Source organism: Triturus cristatus, chromosome 11 (genome assembly GCF_964204655.1).
Source record: "Triturus cristatus chromosome 11, aTriCri1.1, whole genome shotgun sequence".
NCBI lineage: Eukaryota > Metazoa > Chordata > Amphibia > Caudata > Salamandridae > Triturus > Triturus cristatus.
The window spans coordinates 346484909-346502817 of record NC_140594.1 but is presented as its reverse complement, the minus strand read 5'-3'; the positions used below and the strand labels follow the sequence as shown (position 1 = coordinate 346502817).

Below are 17909 nucleotides of genomic sequence, written 5' to 3'. Positions count from 1 at the left end.
AATTCATGAGCATTCAAGTAGTAAATGTATATATATTTGTTACAACCTGTAGATACTATGCTACCTAATGGGTGCACCGAAACTGCTTCACAAAGAAACATAACTTACACATTTTTTGAAAGCTTATACCTTGTGTGTGTCATGCTCTATAAGCAGAAAACGTCACTATTCCCTTTCTGGTGCGTACCATTGCTAACTGTCTTTTGTGCTGAGCGTTTTCTTTAGTGAGGGACCCCCAACCATGCATTTTTTTCATATTATAGTTGTTTAGTTCTCTCCTTCTGACAGATTCTAAACCACAATCCCTTGTTGTCAAGCTATGCACAAAGTGCTAGCATAATTTTGTTGCAACAGACCCATCTAGTGACACACATCCAAGTAAGCTTCATTTTTTTATGCCTAGATTGGGTAAAGAGCAGCTACTAGAAAGCTACTTTTGATCAGGGGACCGGTTTGGGCCTGCTGCTAGGGCTAAATTCTCCGGTCTTTTTTTGTTTAGCATTTAAAATGGAAAAGCGATACTGAGCTTTGTCAAAATCTCGACACAAAGAAGGCATGGTGAAGGTGTCACATTCCCTGCTTTTGAGATAGTCCTTAAAAGGAGACATTTCTCCAGTGTCATTTAACACGTATAGTGCGCCATAGACTACGTGTGCTTCTCTTCTCGTTCCAAAAGATGATCGTGGGTCTTTTAGTTCTACTGGATGTAGATACTTTGTTTCCGTTTAATGAAATGAGTAGCTAGTTGTCGCGATATTATTTTTGTGTTGCCAAGCAAAATTGGGATAGGGTGGGGCAGGTTCTTGGTGTTAATATATGCGAGGTTACATCAGACGTGGGGTTGACAAAGGACTTTTGATTGGGTTGTGTTTATGGGGTTTCACTGGTTAGAGCTCTGCTTACTCATAAGACTAACAGCCTAAAGGTCATGGTCCTGGACCATTCTGTTTTTCTAAGACTTAATTTGGCTAGGGTGAACCAACCGTGGTCAAGCAAGTAGGTTTTCACCGGTCACCAGCCAGTACCTGCTGTTGAAAGTCTGCTGTAAAAAAAAGGTCCAGCTTTCATTAAGTAGGTGTGAATTAAGGCATGTCTTAAATATTAGCCTTTCCTTTCCTCTTCTGGAATAAAATTACTCTGTGCTTCCACTGACTGGTGTGGGGGATTTCCTCTCATCTCCTATATAGTGTCAAATGTTTGTTGGCTGCTACTATTAGTGTCTTAGTAGTGATTACGAAACAGCTAAGAGCCTACGCATACATTTATTTTCAACCTTTTTTATGAAGCAAGCATTGACGTAGCCCCAAACTCCAGCTCCAAATGTGCCTACTGATTATTTTAAATATATGGACTAGTTATTTTACAGGTTTATGCCCTAGCCTTTTGATGGAGTCAAAGGACCTCTGGAATTGCAGAGCTCTAATTTTTTGCAGAATTTTCCAGTTGAGACTTTCATGAAGCGGAATTCCTAGCTAGGTAAAATTGTGGACTTTGAACACCTCAGCTTAAAGGCTGAATTCCTGAGAGATATTGGAAACCAGGATCCAAATTTCATAAAAAAAGATTTGGAGAAATTTTTCTTGGGGCCAAGGTCATTCTTTAAGGCAGCCAGAAGACTCTGTAGCCTGTGGCTATTAACACTGAATCATCCTTGTACAATAGTACTGGCATCGGACGAGAGCTGATCTTTGGGAAATCTCTACCTCTAGATCTCAAAAATTCATCAGGGCCATTAATATACAGCAAAAAAAAGGAGCAGAGCCAAGACACAACCCTGGCGTACACGTATGTTAGAGTTAAACTTGGACAAAATATCACCTTCTATGCTGTAGTGTATCTTGGAGGAGGTTTGCCTGTATAACAGGCATGCTCTGTCAATCCCTATACCTTCCATAATGTCCCAAAGTTTAGAGCATTGGACAGTATCGAAGGCGCATGTAAGGCCCATAAACGCCAGGTGCGTGGATCCCTTGTTAGCCCCAACGTTTTTCTGGGTAATGAGATATATTGAGACTCTGATCCACAGTGCCCGGGCCAGGACGGAACCCTAACTGTACATCTTGCAGAATCGGGTTCTCAAGTGCCCAGTCTTCAAGTTTGGACAAAATTACCCTGAACAAAATTTTGACGGTACTATCCAACAGTGTGATAGAGCTGTAACAGCACGGTTGGCTTTTGTCCCCTGTTTTAAATATAGGTATAATCACTGCCTCATGCCAAGATTTAATTAGTGGATCTGTAACAGCTGCTCTTAAAACATTTATAATTAAGCGGACCCAGAATGAGGGGTTCCCTCTGAATAAGTCCACAGGAATTCTTTCTGGGCTCCTTCCCCGAAGGACTACTTTCTATGGCTTGCTTTGATCCTTTTACCTGTCTTCCTCGCTAATATGGCAGCCTTTTCTCACTAGTATCACTTTTGATTTATACCGCAGCCTTTCCCTAGTGCTGCCTTTAGGTGTCCATGAGCTTGAGAGCATGTTTGGTTGAACCAAATAGATTTCTCTGACCAGGGAATTAACTTGTGGATAATGCAGATGAGATATGTGCACTTATAAAATAAAGAATAGAAAGGCCGAATTATATCTTTAAGGGCATCCCCCTACTGTAGATTTTGCTCTATTAGCGCCTGATTATTCACCACTAAATCCTGCATAAATCGATCTCTGTCCACCTGAATCTATTTCATACAATCCTCCTATTCTTGCTAACTTAGATGACCCTACTAGGAAATCTGTGTCTCTTTATTAGCAAAATCAACTAACAGTTGTAGAATAAGGGATTTGTGATCACTAATAAAGCGTACCACTACATCATAATTCAGAAAAATAGAAACTAAACCCGATGAAAGCAATATGTGATCAATTGTACTTTGAGAACCAGCACCATTAAAAGTTGAGATTAATTTGGTGAGGGAAGGGTTAAAATACTGTGCAAAAACCAAATTGTTTGATAAAATTATTCTATTTAGGATGTCCCCTTATGTGGTGTGTCTGAAGTGAGTAAGTAGTGCGTCTAAATCGTCCTCTGGCTCACATGTAGTAATTATTTGGGATCACGGGTACAAATGTTAAAATCCCCCATCCACATGATCAAAGTTTCCTTTTTCTGTGTACTCTCTATTTTCAGCAAATGTTCCTCCAATTCATCAATATCCACAGAAGAATAAAACATGTTATGATAGAAATTTATCTTCACAAGGTCAAACCATTTTTGAGACTTTAGGTGTAATATTTGATAATGGGGAAGACAAAAAAGTTCCTGAGCATTAATACAGGTCAGTTTGATAGTAAAAAATATTGACAGGCCACCCTTAGCCCTGCCTGCCTGTTTGTGACGGAACAGCAGGGCTACAAAATTTAATATGTCCATTTATATTACCAAGTTTGCTTTCCCAAGTCTCCTGACAGCAGGCTATATCATGCTAATTAACTAAATGCAACCAGTCAGGGTTGTGCAATTTAGTCCACAAGTTTGACGGGGCAACAGGGACCCCAGTGCCAACAGCGAGGTAAACCACATTGGGGGGGAGGAAAGGGAAGGCTCCCGCAGGGTCATCAGAAAAATACCTGTTAGTACGTGATAGTCAATCCATCTTGTCAAGAGATGAGGGCTTTGTATCTATTTGAAACCTGCAGTTTGCACGATGAATTCCCGTTACCTGTTCAGAGGTAGGAGCCCATGGGCTCCACTGCCTTATGGTACAACTTGTAGAGCTGTAAAAGTACCCCAGGGGATGTGCTTTAATATTCCCAGGCAAATTAATTAAAGGGTGAAAGCAATGTAACAACGCTCAAGTGAAAGATAGATTTTTAAAATGAATTACTATGCAATCCCATGTTGAAGTCTTAACTTGAGGGCCAACCTAGGAAACAATTTTCAAAGATAGTATCTCTGGAAACAGATTACAGGTCCCACCAGAGTGTTTCCGGAACCAATGGATCACTTTATTTAATAAGGAAGTGTGGGCTTCAGGGTAGGATTTCATAAGTTTAGGGACATTTTTCAGAACAATGATTTAGGGTTGCATTCTGGTGTAATCTGGGTACGAGTGACAGTATCCTCATTTTGGATGTTATAGCAAGTGCTCTGAGGGTGTAGGGAATCCCTCTCTTCTCTTCCTATTTCATTAAAGCAATAAAAAATAACAACAAAAAAGAAAAAATATTGTATCTGCTTTTGTAAAAATTACATCGGAAAGAAACACGTTAGTTAGATTCCTCACCTTAGAATATCCCCAGGTGTCAGGCTGGATCCGGAAAGATTTTTCGTCAGCAATATCCTTGCGCGTCGCTAGGAGTCGTCTGCGGCTCCACGTCCGTCGTCGGCGTCGTGATCGCTGGGATGAAGTAGTCTGAGTACTTAGACGCCGCCCTCGCGCGCTAACGTCAGTTCTTCTTGTTTCCGCGCCAGTAAGCGCCGATCCGGGAAGAGCATACCCTTTTAGTCACTTTTTGACTAAAACTTTTTGACCGCTTTTGGTTCTATTCTCGTCGACATCGACTCTGGTGCCGGTAGGGATGCCTGGCTTCAAGGCTTGTGAGTCCTGTCACCGACTGCTGTCGGTCACGGACCACCACCGCCGGTGCCTCTATTGCCTTGGGGCCGACCACGATGCTGAGTCGTGCCTCGACTGCCGGGTCTTGACTTCGAAAGCTAGGCGGGAGCGGCCCCGCAAGCTACTCGAGTTCCGGCAGTCGGCTCCACGCCGTTCAAGGTCCCAGTCGAGGAGGGAGTCGAGGGACCAGTCGTGGAGCTGCAGCCACCACCGCTCGTCTGGGTCGAAGTCTACGGGATCCGGTAAGTCGAAGCACAGCAAGAAGTCGAAGAAGCGACATTGCTCTTCTGGCTCCCGCCGCCGGTCGCACGACTCGGCTGAGGGTTTGGGTGGCACAACCCGCGCGGCTCCGTCGGAGCCGCAGGGGTCCCGTCCGTCCCCATACCCTCCGGTCCCTGGGACTGACGCGACTCCGGCGGAGGTCAGTGCCTTCCTCATGGCCATGAAGAACCTGGCTCCACCGTCGACGCCTGCCGGCACGCCTTTGGGCCCCACAGGCTCGACTGGGAGACCTAGCGAGCCGGCGGCTCCGGCCCGGTGCCGTCGTCGACTCTGGTCCAGTCGGCGCCGGTCACCCTCACGACCCCTCCGCCGGCGCCGACTCCTCCGGTGCCACCGCCGGCGCCGCCCTCGGACGACGCCGTTCCCCGGTTTAGTCCCGGTCCGGCGTTGGAGCGGCGCCGTCCGGCGCCGCACCCGACGCCGATGGGTGGCAATTTCATCTTCCGCCCGGCTCCGATCATTCCACCTGTATACCAGGAATCGGATGATGGTGACGTCTGGGAGGGGTCTGAGGACCCTCTGGCCCGGCAGGGCCAGTTATCTCAGGACTGGGTAGACAAACTGGGGGATGCCAGTGGTCTTTACACCTCCCCTGACACTGGCTTCATCTCTCCTCCGACCGTGGCTTCGGAGGAAAGTGTTGCATTTTCTGTGGTGCTGCGCAAGGCAGCCGAAGCCCTTGGGCTGGAGCTGCCTGCTGTGGCTGTGAGGACAAACCTCCTCACCAAAGTGCTTCAACTGTCAGCAAGCTCCTTGGAGCCTCTGCTGCAGTTCAATGAAGCACTCATTGACGTTCTGAAGGGCACCTGGTTCAAGTCCTCCACAGTTCCTCTTGTGGACCGGAACGTGGCCCGACGCCACCACCCTGCACCGGGCGACCACAGTTTTCTATCCCTCCACCCCATGCCCTAGAGCCTGGTTATCCAGCCCTCTACTTCCCAGACCTCCTTCCCGTCCGCTCCCCCGGATCGGTAATCCAAAAGGCTAGAACAGTTTGGGAAGAAACTGTTCTCCTCTCTTAGTTTGGGGTTGCGGTCTATCAACACCGCGTGCCTTTTCCACCGTTACTCCCACTTCCTGTGGGATACGGTGGAGGACGTGCTGCCCCAGTGTTCTGGAGGAGGCCCGGATACGGCTCGCCCAGGCTCTTGCCAAGGGGCGGGATGCGGCACGGCATGCAATCCGATGTAGACTGGACACAACAGACTCGCTGGGCAGGGCAATGTCGACCACAGTGGCGCTTCGTCGCCACGCCTGGCTGCGGTCCACGAGTTTTTCCGGTGATGTCCAGAGCACCCTCATGGACATGCCCTTCGATGGCAGTCGCCTTTTTGGCAACAAAGCGGATAGTGCGCTGGAGCGCTTTAAGGACTCCAGGGCTACGGCCAAGTCCTTGGGCCTTTCGGCCCGCGCCCGCTAGCTGCTGCTTTTTGCCCCTTTCGTGGCCAAGGAAGGGGCACCCCCCCACGTCCGCATAGCCACAGGCCGCAGAACCAACCTCCACGCGGTCGCGGACGTGGATTCCGCTGAGGCGGTACAGGGGGACAACGTGCCGGTCCGTCCACATCTACCCCAGCAGCATCCGCCTCAAACCCCTCCTAGTCCGAGCTTCAGGCCCATTCCATGCCAGTGGGAGGCAGAGTTCGCCATCACCTGCTCCACTGGCATACCATCACATCGGACAGGTGGGTGCTGCTCATCGTCCAAAGGGGCTACTCCCTCCCCTTCGAGGTAACCCCTCCAGCCATGCCACCGCAGTGCCACCGAATTTCGGGGGATCACTTGCAACTTCTACAGGAGGAAGTTACGGCGCTCTTGGCCAAGGGAGCCATCAAGTGCGTTCCTGGTCCAGAAGTAGGTCGTGGTTGTTATTCCCACTACTTTCTGGTTCCCAAGAAGGGCAAAAGGGGCCTACCCCCTATCTTGGACCTCAGGAGCGTCAACGCCTTCCTCCGGAAGGAGAAGTTCAAGATGCTCACCTTAGCTCAGGTTCTGGCTGCCCTAGACCCTGGAGATTGGATGGTAGCGTTGGATTTGCAGGACACTTATTTCCACATCCACATCCCCGTCCTGCCGGTCCACCGGCGTTAGCTGCGGTTCACGGTGGGCCACGAGCATTTTCAGTTTACCGTGCTCCCCTTCCGCCTCACCAGTGCCCCTCGGGTGTTCACGAAAGCGATGGCGATGGCGGTGGTCGCAGCTCATCTGCGCAGATTGGGGGTTTTAGTCTTCCCCTATCTCGACGACTGGTTGTTGAAGGCGGGCTCGCCCCAGGCAGTCATCTCCCACATCCAGACTACGGCCAACCTCTTGCATTTGCTGGGGTTCTCCATCAATGTGCCGAAGTCGCATCTGAGCCCCTCCCAGAAGCTCCTCTTTATCGGAGCGGCTCTGGACTCGGCGCAGTTCCGGGCCTATCCTCCGGAACTGCGGGTCCGGGATATTCAGGCTCTGATTCCCATCTTTCGGCCTCTATCCAGGGTTTTGGTCAGGTTGGTGCTGCGGCTTCTGGGTCTGATGGCCTCCTGCATCCTGTTGGTGCATCACTCCAGATGGTGAATGCGGGCTCTGCAGTGGGACCTGAAGTTTCAGTGGGCCCAGCATCGGGGCAACCTGTCCGACCACGTCCTGATCTCGGAGGGCACTGCGAGTCAGTTGCAGTGGTGGCTCAGTGGCAGATCCCTCTCCCTACCCCAACCGGAGCACGTAGTAGTGACGGATGTGTCCCTCCTGGGATGGGGGGGCCACATGGGAGAGGCGGAGATCAGAGGCCTCTGGTCTCCGGCGGAGTCCCGGCTCCATATCAACCTTCTGGAGCTGAGGGCGATCCGACTTGCACTGAAGGCATTCCTTCCCTCTGTCCGGGGAAGTGTAGTGCAGGTGTTCACGGAATGCAACAAACAGGGCGGGGTAGGGTCGTGGACCCTTTGTCAAGGAGGCTCTGCGCCTCTGAACATCAGGGCATCACCCTGGTGGTTCAACATCTGACGGGCTCTCTGAACGCCAGAGCGGACAAACTCAGCCGCCGGTGCATGATGGATCACGAATGGCATCTAAACTCGGACGTGGCGCAAGGCCTCTTTCGGCAGTGGGGAGAGCCATGGTTAGATCTATTCGCCACCGAAGAGAACGCACAATGTTAGCAGTTGTGTGCGTTGGAGTTTCCAAGGCGGCACTCGCTCGGGGACGCCTTTCGTCGCGAGTGGAGTTGCGGTCTGTTGTACGCCTTTCCAACCATACCACTTCTGCCCAGAGTGTTGAAGAAGATCAGGCGCGACCGGGCCCAAGTCATCCTGGTGGCTCTGGATTGGGCACGAAGATACTGGTATCCCGAGCTACTCAGTCTGTCGATCGATTCCCCGATACGACTGCCTCTTCAGGAGGACCTTCTGTCGCAGCAGCAGGGGACAGTCCTCCACCCGAACCTGTCCAGCCTCCACCTCCATGCGTGGAGATTGAGCGGCGGCAGTTGATGCCATTTAACTTGCCCCCTGAATCTGTAATGTTATTCTGGCAGACAGGCGTCCCTCCACAAAATCGGTATAGGCCTGCAGGTGGAACAAATTTGTGGCATGGTGCACAGCAAAGGCTGTGGATCCCCTTTCCGCCCATCTTTCTGAGGTTCTCCTCTTTCTTCTTTCCTTGGCCCAGCAGGGCTCTGCTCTGGGCACCCTTAAAGGATATATTTCAGCTATTTCTGCTTTCTTACGGCTTCCTGATCAGCCTTCTCTTTTCAAATCCCCTGTTGTTTCTCGATTCTTTAAGGGCATTACTCACATGTTTCCTCCTGACTCTTTCATAATGCCTCAGTGGAATTTGAATCTTGTATTGACCTTTCTGATGTGTGCTCCCTTTGAGCCACTTCATTATTGTCCCCTTTGTCTCCTCACTCTTAAGACTGCTTTCCTGGTTGCCATCACCTCTGCTAGACGAGTGAGTGAGCTCCAGGCCCTCTCTTCTAAGCCTCCTTTCCTTTCTGTCCATCCGGACAAAGTTGTTCTTAGGACTCGTCCTTCCTTTCTCCCTAAGGTGGTAACTGCCGTTCACATCGGACAGTCTGTTACTCTGCCCACCTTCTTTCCGCCTCCGCATCCCTCGAAAGAGGAAGAGAGGCTCCAACGTCTGGACCCAAAGCGGGCGCAGTCTTTCTATATGGACCACACCAAACAGTTCCGGGTGGATGAACAACTCTTTGTTGGCTACGTGGGCGCTAAGCAGGGGCGGGCGGTGCACAAACGAACCATCTCTCGGTGGGTCGTTTTTTGAATCAAGGCCTGTTACTCCTTAGCTAAAAAGGAACCTCCTGTAGGGTTGAGGGCCCAATCCACTTGGGCCACAGCGGCGACCACTGCCCTGGGCCGGGGAGTCCCCTTGCAGGACATCTGTCAGGCAGCAACGTGGGCTTCGCTGCACACGTTTGCCAAACACTATTGCCTGGACAGCCAAGTCCGGAGAGACAACTTCTTTGGCCGTTCTGTTCTCCAGGACTTTCTGGTGTGATCTTGGTTCGCAGGCCCACCACCGGGGTTGGTATTGCTGGGGTATCTATTCTAAGGTGAGGAATCTAACTAAAGTGTTTCTTTCAGATGAACGAGTTACTTACCTTCGGTAACGATGTATCTGTAAGAAACATTAGTTAGTTCGATTCCTCACCGCCCCACCCATCCTCCCCGTTTTGCGAACCGATATCTAGGGTTGAAGTCATCCCTTTCAGGGCCCTAGAATTTTTTGGCACCAGTGTCGGTCTCTTGCATGGCTCTGCGTTCCTGGCGCGGAAAGGTATGTACAAGAACTGACGTCAGCATGCGAGGGCGGCGTCTAAGCACTCCGACGTCATCCCGGCGATCACGACGCCGACGACGGACGCGGAGCCAAAGACGACACCTAGCGACGCGCAAGGGTATTGCTGACGAAAAATCTTTCCGGATCCAGCCTGACGCCTGGTGATATTCTAAGGTGAGGCATCTAACTAACTAATGTTTCTTACAGATATATAGTTACCGAAGGTAAGTAACTTGTTCGTCTTGTAAAGTTCATAAAAGATTTCAAAACAACTCCTTTATCCAGCAACTAGAATTCAAGTGTTGTCAATTCTTTCAGTTCTTTGGCAAAGTTTCTCTCAGTTGCTTTTTATGCTTCTTATCAAAAATGTAAACAATTCAAAGTCTCTATATCTCTTATCAGGGCGATTCTTATTGTGCGTCGGTCTTTAAATCTGGACCACTTTCAAAGTCATTTTGGCCTTGTACATTTGAAAATAGTCCGTCTCAATTTCATCCGTATCTTCTTTCTTCTGGTACTGTGGCTAGATACACCCACTATTGCAAGGTGTATTTTCAGTTTGGATCTCTACTTCTGGTTGGTCTTTTATCAGCTGAGGATTCACTTTTACTTGTTTCTGTATTCAACTGTCTCTCAAAGTCTTCAACTTTTTCTTTTTCATCAAAAGTCTTTTGATCCCGGTCTGAACTTGCTTTTGAATGACATTCTTCTGTCTCCTTGTTCACTGTGAATCTTCCTTCCAACGTCGTTTTTCTTGCTGCCAGTACACACAAAAAGAAGGGGTGAGGGCACGGACTCACCTACCCTGAACCCCCTGTCAATACTAAGTACACCGGAAGGAGTAGGGAGCATTAAAATATTTGTGTCTTGTGATGGCACGTGCTATGTGTTTTAATACTGCCCTCAATGACACATTTGTGTGACATGCTTCATCATAGGGCTGCTTACAATGCACCCCGGCGTAGCCACGTATGGGGTGGAGCAATAGGGTGGGGGAATACAGTACAACACAGATAGAAACAAATTATTTCCACAGTGTCTGGGAACGACGGTAGTGAAAGTGCAGTGTGATATGGTTTAAAACTAGCACGGAAGTGTCACTGCGCCTAAGACTTTATTCCTAGACCCTCTGGCCAGGGTTAAAAACGTGAGGGATGGTGGTGATTCGGAGATACAATGTGCCACCCCTCCTTACTGCCAGGTAATCGACATGTTTCGGCCGTGTGTGTGTGTGTGCGCCCCTCTATTGGGGTCACGCCGGCCTTCCTCAGGACTCCACCGGTCCATAGATACAAATCCTTTAATCTCTTTTTATAGCCCAATTTTTCCCATTTTCTTTTCTCATTTTCAGGAGCATTGTCTTGTTCGCTCAAAGATGTTTGCAATTAATCCATAAAGAAACAGTTCTATGTTATATGAATTGTGAGATCATTATACCTACGTATTTGAACAATTGTCCCTTCTTGCAGGGTACAGTATCTATAGCCATTTGGTCTGCATATCCATTTCCTAATGTGACGTTGTCCTTCCCACCCTTATAAGCTATGCACTTCATGACTGAAACCTTTTTTGTTTCTGAATTGCTCTCAACAAATCCAATATATACATGCCTTTTTTGATTGGTGCACCTGAAGATGCCATAAATCCTCTTTGTGACCATAGCGATCCATGATCCTGAACAACACCAAAACCATACTGGCTATCTGTATAAAATGTCACATTCAAATTTTCAGAAAGACAGCATGCTCTTGTTAAGGGAATTCTGCCACTAGTGCTGGTATTCAGTTTGGCAAGGAGGATGCTTTAAGTGCCTGTGTGGTAGATCACACTACATATGCAGCTTTTAATAATTCATATTGGTCTTTCAGATGAGAACCATCAACTAATAATGTTAATTCTGACGTCCTTTGTTTGGTCTTGGTTTTATTCATAATTCTGTCACCTCTGTACAATTGTGCTCCAATTCTTCATCAATTTCATTTTCTCTGTCTTCATCACCTTTGTCCGAAATTAAAAGCAGTGTTGCTGGATTCAGAACATTACACCTTCAAATAGAAATAGTTTCTGCTGCAAGAATAGTTTTATAATGTATCAACCTACTGTTTATGAGTTCTGTTCTCATCCTTGTTAAAAGGATCTCAACTGAATGAGGGACATATACAATTAAAGGATCACAATTCCTTAACTTTGTTCAATTGCCAAACATAGAGCTCCAACCTATCTCAAACAACATGATAGACTTACAGCTACTGTATTGAACACTCCTGATACATATGTCACTGGACTCATTTGTCCTCCATGTTTGAGTGAGGATTGAAAGTGTGCAACCATCTTTTTCATGACAAAATAATTAAAACATGATATTGTAATCCAGCATCCCGAGTGCCAGTGCATGACACTCTCTTTTAATTTCTTAAAAGCATCTAGGCACTCATCATAAAATGGTACCGTATCTTGTACATCATTGCATGTCAGCCTTACTAAAAGCTTCGCAATCCAGAAAAGGCTTGAAATCCATTCAGAAGAATAGCCAACATTTTCAAGGAACATCCAAACCTTCTTCTGGGTGGTCAGGGAACAAAATTTCAGAATTGCAAAAACAAGGTCTTTAGAGACTGACCTCACAACATTTTCGATAAAGTGTCCATGGTGAACAGCGTCTTTTTCACAGTCCTACATTTTAGTCGGGAAGACTTTGTGCACATTTTTAGCCAAGTGGTTTATTGGTGCAATAGTCTTAAGTGTACAGTCCTCTTTTATTTTGGATGCTATCAATAAATCATCAATACATTGAACGAGGGGCGAATTACATGGTAATTTTAGACTCTCTAAATCTTTCTTCAGTATTTGGGAGAAAATTGAAGGACTCGAAGTCTAAGAAATTGAAATGCAAAGAGAAAATATGGCTCCTCATGAAGTGGAAATAAAAAGGCTAGGCATAAGTCAATGACTGTATTCCATTCTGCCTCTGAAGGAATTTGAAACAAAATTACTGCTGAATTCGGTTCCATCGGAAAACCAGGGACTACAATTTTGTTTATTTTTGGAGATCTTGCACAATTTTCCATTTGCTATCTGGCTTTATAATTTCCAACACTGGAGAATTGCAAGGACTACTAAGCTCTTCTCTAAGAAATCTCTGCTTGATCATCTTCTTAAGTAATGGCATAATTCCTTCCTCTGCCTCTTTTGTAAGTCTGTATTGACTTGTTTTAGGGAATATTGTGTATGTTTTGATCGTTATTTGCACTGGTTCTGCTATTTAATCAAACCAGTTTGTTTACTAGTATAATCCAATGCCTCTTCTTTGACAGTATGTCTTAAATCAAGAGATACATCTTCTTTTATTAAAACTAGGTACAATTCAACTCTTGTGTCTTCTACACTTAATTTAAAAACTGAATCTTCAGCTTGTGTTTCAACTGCTACACTATCTGGTGTGCAGTGTATAACATTTTGCGTAGATCTCTCCTAAGCAATTTCACAGGACTTGAATCTCATAATATAAACTGATGTTTGTTGTTCATCTATCCAGTTTTGACCCCCACATCTTCTGTGGCCTGATTCACAATTTGTTTTTTGCTGATCCCTACGACTCGGACTTCTCTTCCTGAGAGGGGTAGTTTTGAAACTTCCACAGAACTAACTGTAAAATGGGGAGCCCCCATGTCAATCAGGAGTGAAACAGGATGTCCATTGACTTCTCCGTCAACATATGGGCTACTCTGGTCTACCTATAAGACTTCTCCAAGCAAGCAATGTTCCTACCCCCCATGTACTGTCATTTGGAACTACTTCTTGCCATCTCATCATTGAGAATCTTACCATTCTATTGGTATCCTACATTAAATGGTATTTTATTTCTCATGTTTTGCTACATTATTTGGCTGTCGGTATAGGCATTCAATTGATTTCTGATTCTGTATATTCTGCACATTACCTCTTTGTGTTTGCTGGAATTATCCCGAATTTTCTTGAATCCTATTAGGATTTTGCGCACACTCTCTTTTACAAGAAGTGTTGAGGAAACAGCAGGGCACAAGTGAAGGATGTGTGGCCTAAAACTGGCTACAAGGTGCGTGATACGATTTATTCATGTGTCCTTGGGTCAGGATTAGAATCAATTAGAGGGCCGGCGGGCGTAATTACGACCGCTGGATTTTTTCAAAAAAGTTGGTTGATATGTGTCTGCCTTTGACTCCTCCTCAGAGGTGTTGCGGCATTCCTCAGGACCTATATAATAAATGCTCCTGCGAAAGTGCTCAAAGTGAAATAAAAAATATATCGAGATACAACACCAGTGGTCCAATTATATGTCCAAAGTAGGGATCCACTGGTAGTCTCTCGCCAGCACTGGGATTAAGGCCTGAACTCAGGCCCTGGCATGAGACTCAGGGCATATTCTCCCCAGCCATAACTGCTAGTGGGCAGTAATGCAACACCGAGTCCAAGGGCTACCAGTCGATCCCCACTTTAGCGTACCTTGTAGCTAGTTTTAGATCACACATCCATCACTCATGCCCTGCTGTTCCCTCACCACTTCATGCTCATTAGAAAGGTATTTATCATACCTCTGGAAACATCCCTGAGCTCCTCCCTCTAGTAAGGGGTTTGTAGCCCACACAGTGGCTAAGCATCACGGTGTGAGGAGGTTCCCTATGATGAAGCATGCCTCCTCTGGTGGGTGAGGGAATTCATCCTTAAAAGGGAGTGCTCCACATGATTTAGGTGCAACAATTCTCCTTGTCCTTCTTCTTTCTCTTTCTATTAGACCCAGGTGTTTATTTTCTGATTAATATAAGGATTTGGGGAGTCAACTCCTGCCAGTCTTTAAATCTCCCCGGCCCCTTTTGTGTGTTTTGATTTACGAATATGAAAACATCAACACAACAGTAATCCATCCACCATCATCTCATACCCAAGCAACTCAACACAGAACCAGAAATCCATACTCACAAGCTCATACTTCACAACTCACTCACAAATGTGCTTTCTCCCTATTCATACTTACAGTTTCAGGAACACACAGCCAATACAGCAAGTCACTTCTCATGAGGATCCAACATCGGAAAGTTGGCAAATGCCCAAAAAACCTATTCTCCTGCGATTTTAACATTAAGGTATCATAATTACAAAAATCTGGGGACCTGGCCATGCGGTCTAACTTGGCGGAAGTGCTTTAGACGAGCTCCGGAAGCCCGATGTAAATCCTGTTAATATCCTGAGCCATCAGTCCATATTCTTCCCCCAGTCTCCCATACATATTACCCCTATGCCCCTGCCATACCGTGGAGTTGAACAACGGCCAAATTGAAGCCGGAATGGCCAGATGGTGACGCCATTTACCAGCCGGTGACTTGGAGCCCGGGCCCTCATTATACAGCACTCCGGCTCCTCCGACGTTCCAAGACCAGGTTGCACCTGGGAGTCGCCGGCGGGCATGCAAGGACTGCACGGGGACGGCCTGAGCAGGGATCGAGCCGTGTAAGACCCGAGGATTACAGGGAGAGTGCACCAGAGGCCACAAAGATACGCTGCCAGCCCTGTGCGGTGAGAAGATAATTGCGATGGGCCCACGATCTGGTACTGCACACCGCCAGTACTACTCAGTCTGCTTGTCTGGTGGATCCGGCATTGGTGGCAGTAAATAAATACATTTTAAATAAATAAAAGCAGACTCCAGGGGCGGGGACGACAACACCGCGCTGGGCTGTGGCCATGCGCCAAGCAACCGAGCTGAGACTCTGCCGGAGGACATCACGACCGGCGGGCTTGGAGGCAGACGACGCTGGGCCCAGCTGCACTGATATGAGGTGGCCTTCTCTGTACCGCAGGAGCCGGCGTGCGGCGTCTTGAATGTGCTTCGTGGCTGCTGGAGCGGTGAGCGACCTTTCTCAGCTCTCCTAAGGTCAGTGATTGTGGCCCCACCCCTCCCCCCCCGGCATGGATTACAGCCCAGAAGACCCTGGATGCTTCCCTGGTCTGCCGTGCCCCTGCCTGAGGCTGACTGCGCCTGATACGAGGTCCACTCGGGATCCTTGGGGAGGTTTCCTTCGTGCCCCATGAAATTAGCGAGGTGGTGGTGTGGGGCAACGGTGATCGTGCTGGGTCTGCACAGTGCTACTCACATGGCCCAATTGACAACTAAGGCCCCTCGGAGTCTGCTGTGGACTGAAGTTGGCCTGCGCTCTATTGGCCCTGGCCTCCTACAACCTTGTGGCACAGAGGAGGTGACTGGGTAGGTGTCTGCAAACCCGCACTGTGCCTTACACACACCCAGACTCCTTACAGTAAGGATCCTGTGAGAGGGCTGCCTCCCCACACACTGAACGAGGCTTGAAGGAGCGCTGCTGCGAGAGTGAGCCGGGGACCACTACACCTTTATAATGATTAATGAGTAGCACCCCCGCATGCAAACTGCACGGCGCTGCGGAGTGTAGCTGGACATTGGCACCCATTAGAGGGGTTGGGGAGGTGCCTGTGCGCGGAAGGGGCTGTGCTAAGTCCTGGTACGGCTTGTGTGTGGGTAGCCTCCACGCCTGCCTGCCTTGTAGGCGAACCTTATCCGTATTGCTTGCTGTGGGGAGTCGTCCACCCCGCTTTCCAAGTGTTAATACCACCACAGCTGCCGACTGGGGCGAGATCGCACCGCTTACTAACTATTGCGGAACTGTGCCGGTGCTTTGAGGGCCCAACTACCACTACTGAACATGACTCGAGACAAATTGCAGGGCACCAAACAAAGCACGTTGGACAGCTATGCGGGTGCCGGGGCACAGACGGTGGATCCGGCGAGTCAGGCTTCTATTGGTCCAGACAACGCTGCATTGATGGCAATAACGCAGTCTCGAGACGCGCTGGAGGCCAAGATCGGGGCAGTAGGGTCGGATGTTATGCTGATCCGCCAGGACCTCCGCAAGGCGGTCGATAGAATAACAGAAGCCGAAATCCGGATATCAACCACGGAAGACACAGTCGTATCCCTCCAAAAGAGGGTGTCCTCTCTGGAATCCATCACAAAAGGTCTTGCGATCAGGGCGGAGGACCCCAAAGAAACAAACTTCGCTTCTTGGGCTTCCTGGAGGGCTGCGAAGAGAACAATGTGGAACAATTCCTCACCACGTGGATGACGGATTTAATCTCTCAGACTTCTCTTTCTCAATGTTTCATCATTGAACGTGCACACCGCGCCCTGGTGCAAAAGCCTCCGGGGGGGGGGCCAGACCTCGGCCCAATATGGCTAGATTCTTAAACTTTCTTTACCGCGATGCGATCCTCACACAGGCCAAATTGGCGGGCAAACTTCAGTATGACTCCCATCATATTTTAAACTTTCCAGACTAGATGAGACTGGTGCAACAACGCCGGCAATTATTCACGGCTGCCAAAGCCCGGCTGCGGGTCTTAAAAAACCAGTATGCATTGCTCTTCCTGGCCCGGCTGAGGGTTATTCACGAATCATGGCCGCTTTTCTTTGACACTCCTGAAGAAGTGTTCGCCTGGACAGACGAAAGGTAGAAGCTCAAGTTGCACACACCAGCGCTTTGACTCTGAGTCGTCCTCTGGAGAAGGCGCACGTAAGCTTGTCAAACCTAAAGGGAAAAAAAATCGCAGATTACATTTGAGGCGCCGCTCAAAATCACGAGGCGGATCCAGCTCCCGAGTGAATGAAGGTCAACAAGATTCATCACAGTCACAATATGGAGACTGAGGGTCACAAACATGATCTTTATTCGGCTGATGACGCATTCTGGGGGCCTTCGAGAGACTTTTCCCCCATAACTTTCTTCTCAGTATCTGAGAACTTTACTTATGACTAGGGATAGTTTAATTGGGATCCATTGGTATGGGGTTGAGCCCTGCCCCCCTTGGAGCAGAAGTAAGACCCCAACCGCGACAGATGCTTCAGCCCTTTTTGAGGTATTGGGTGTGGTGGGAGGGGGAGGGAATGGGACTGTTTAGTTTGGTTCAATGTGCTGTGTCATATGTTGAAAATACCGTCATACTCGCTTTTATATCTGGTCTACATGCCCTGTGACAGGCTGAATCTCCATTCTTCTCTTAGATACTTGCCCTGGGATGAACCCTGTTGATAGACTACAAGTAGCCAGTTGGAACATTCGGGGGCCACTTGATAAAATTAAAAGAGGTGCGGTCCTTCGACAGGCCAAACGCGCCACAGCTGATATCCTTTTACTGCAGGAGACCCATCTTATGGGTACCAAGGCGTTATGTCTCGCCTGCTTTGGTTATATTCAATTTTTTCATTATTATTATTATTATTAAA

The 17909-nt window shown here is 48.1% G+C and overlaps 1 protein-coding gene across 7 annotated transcripts in view; it reads left to right on the top strand.

The window, feature by feature from the left end:
- TAOK3 (TAO kinase 3) overlaps positions 1–17909 on the top strand; it is a 1246906-nt gene that overhangs the window by 612621 nt on the left and 616376 nt on the right. The gene's annotated exons all lie outside the window — the stretch shown is intronic.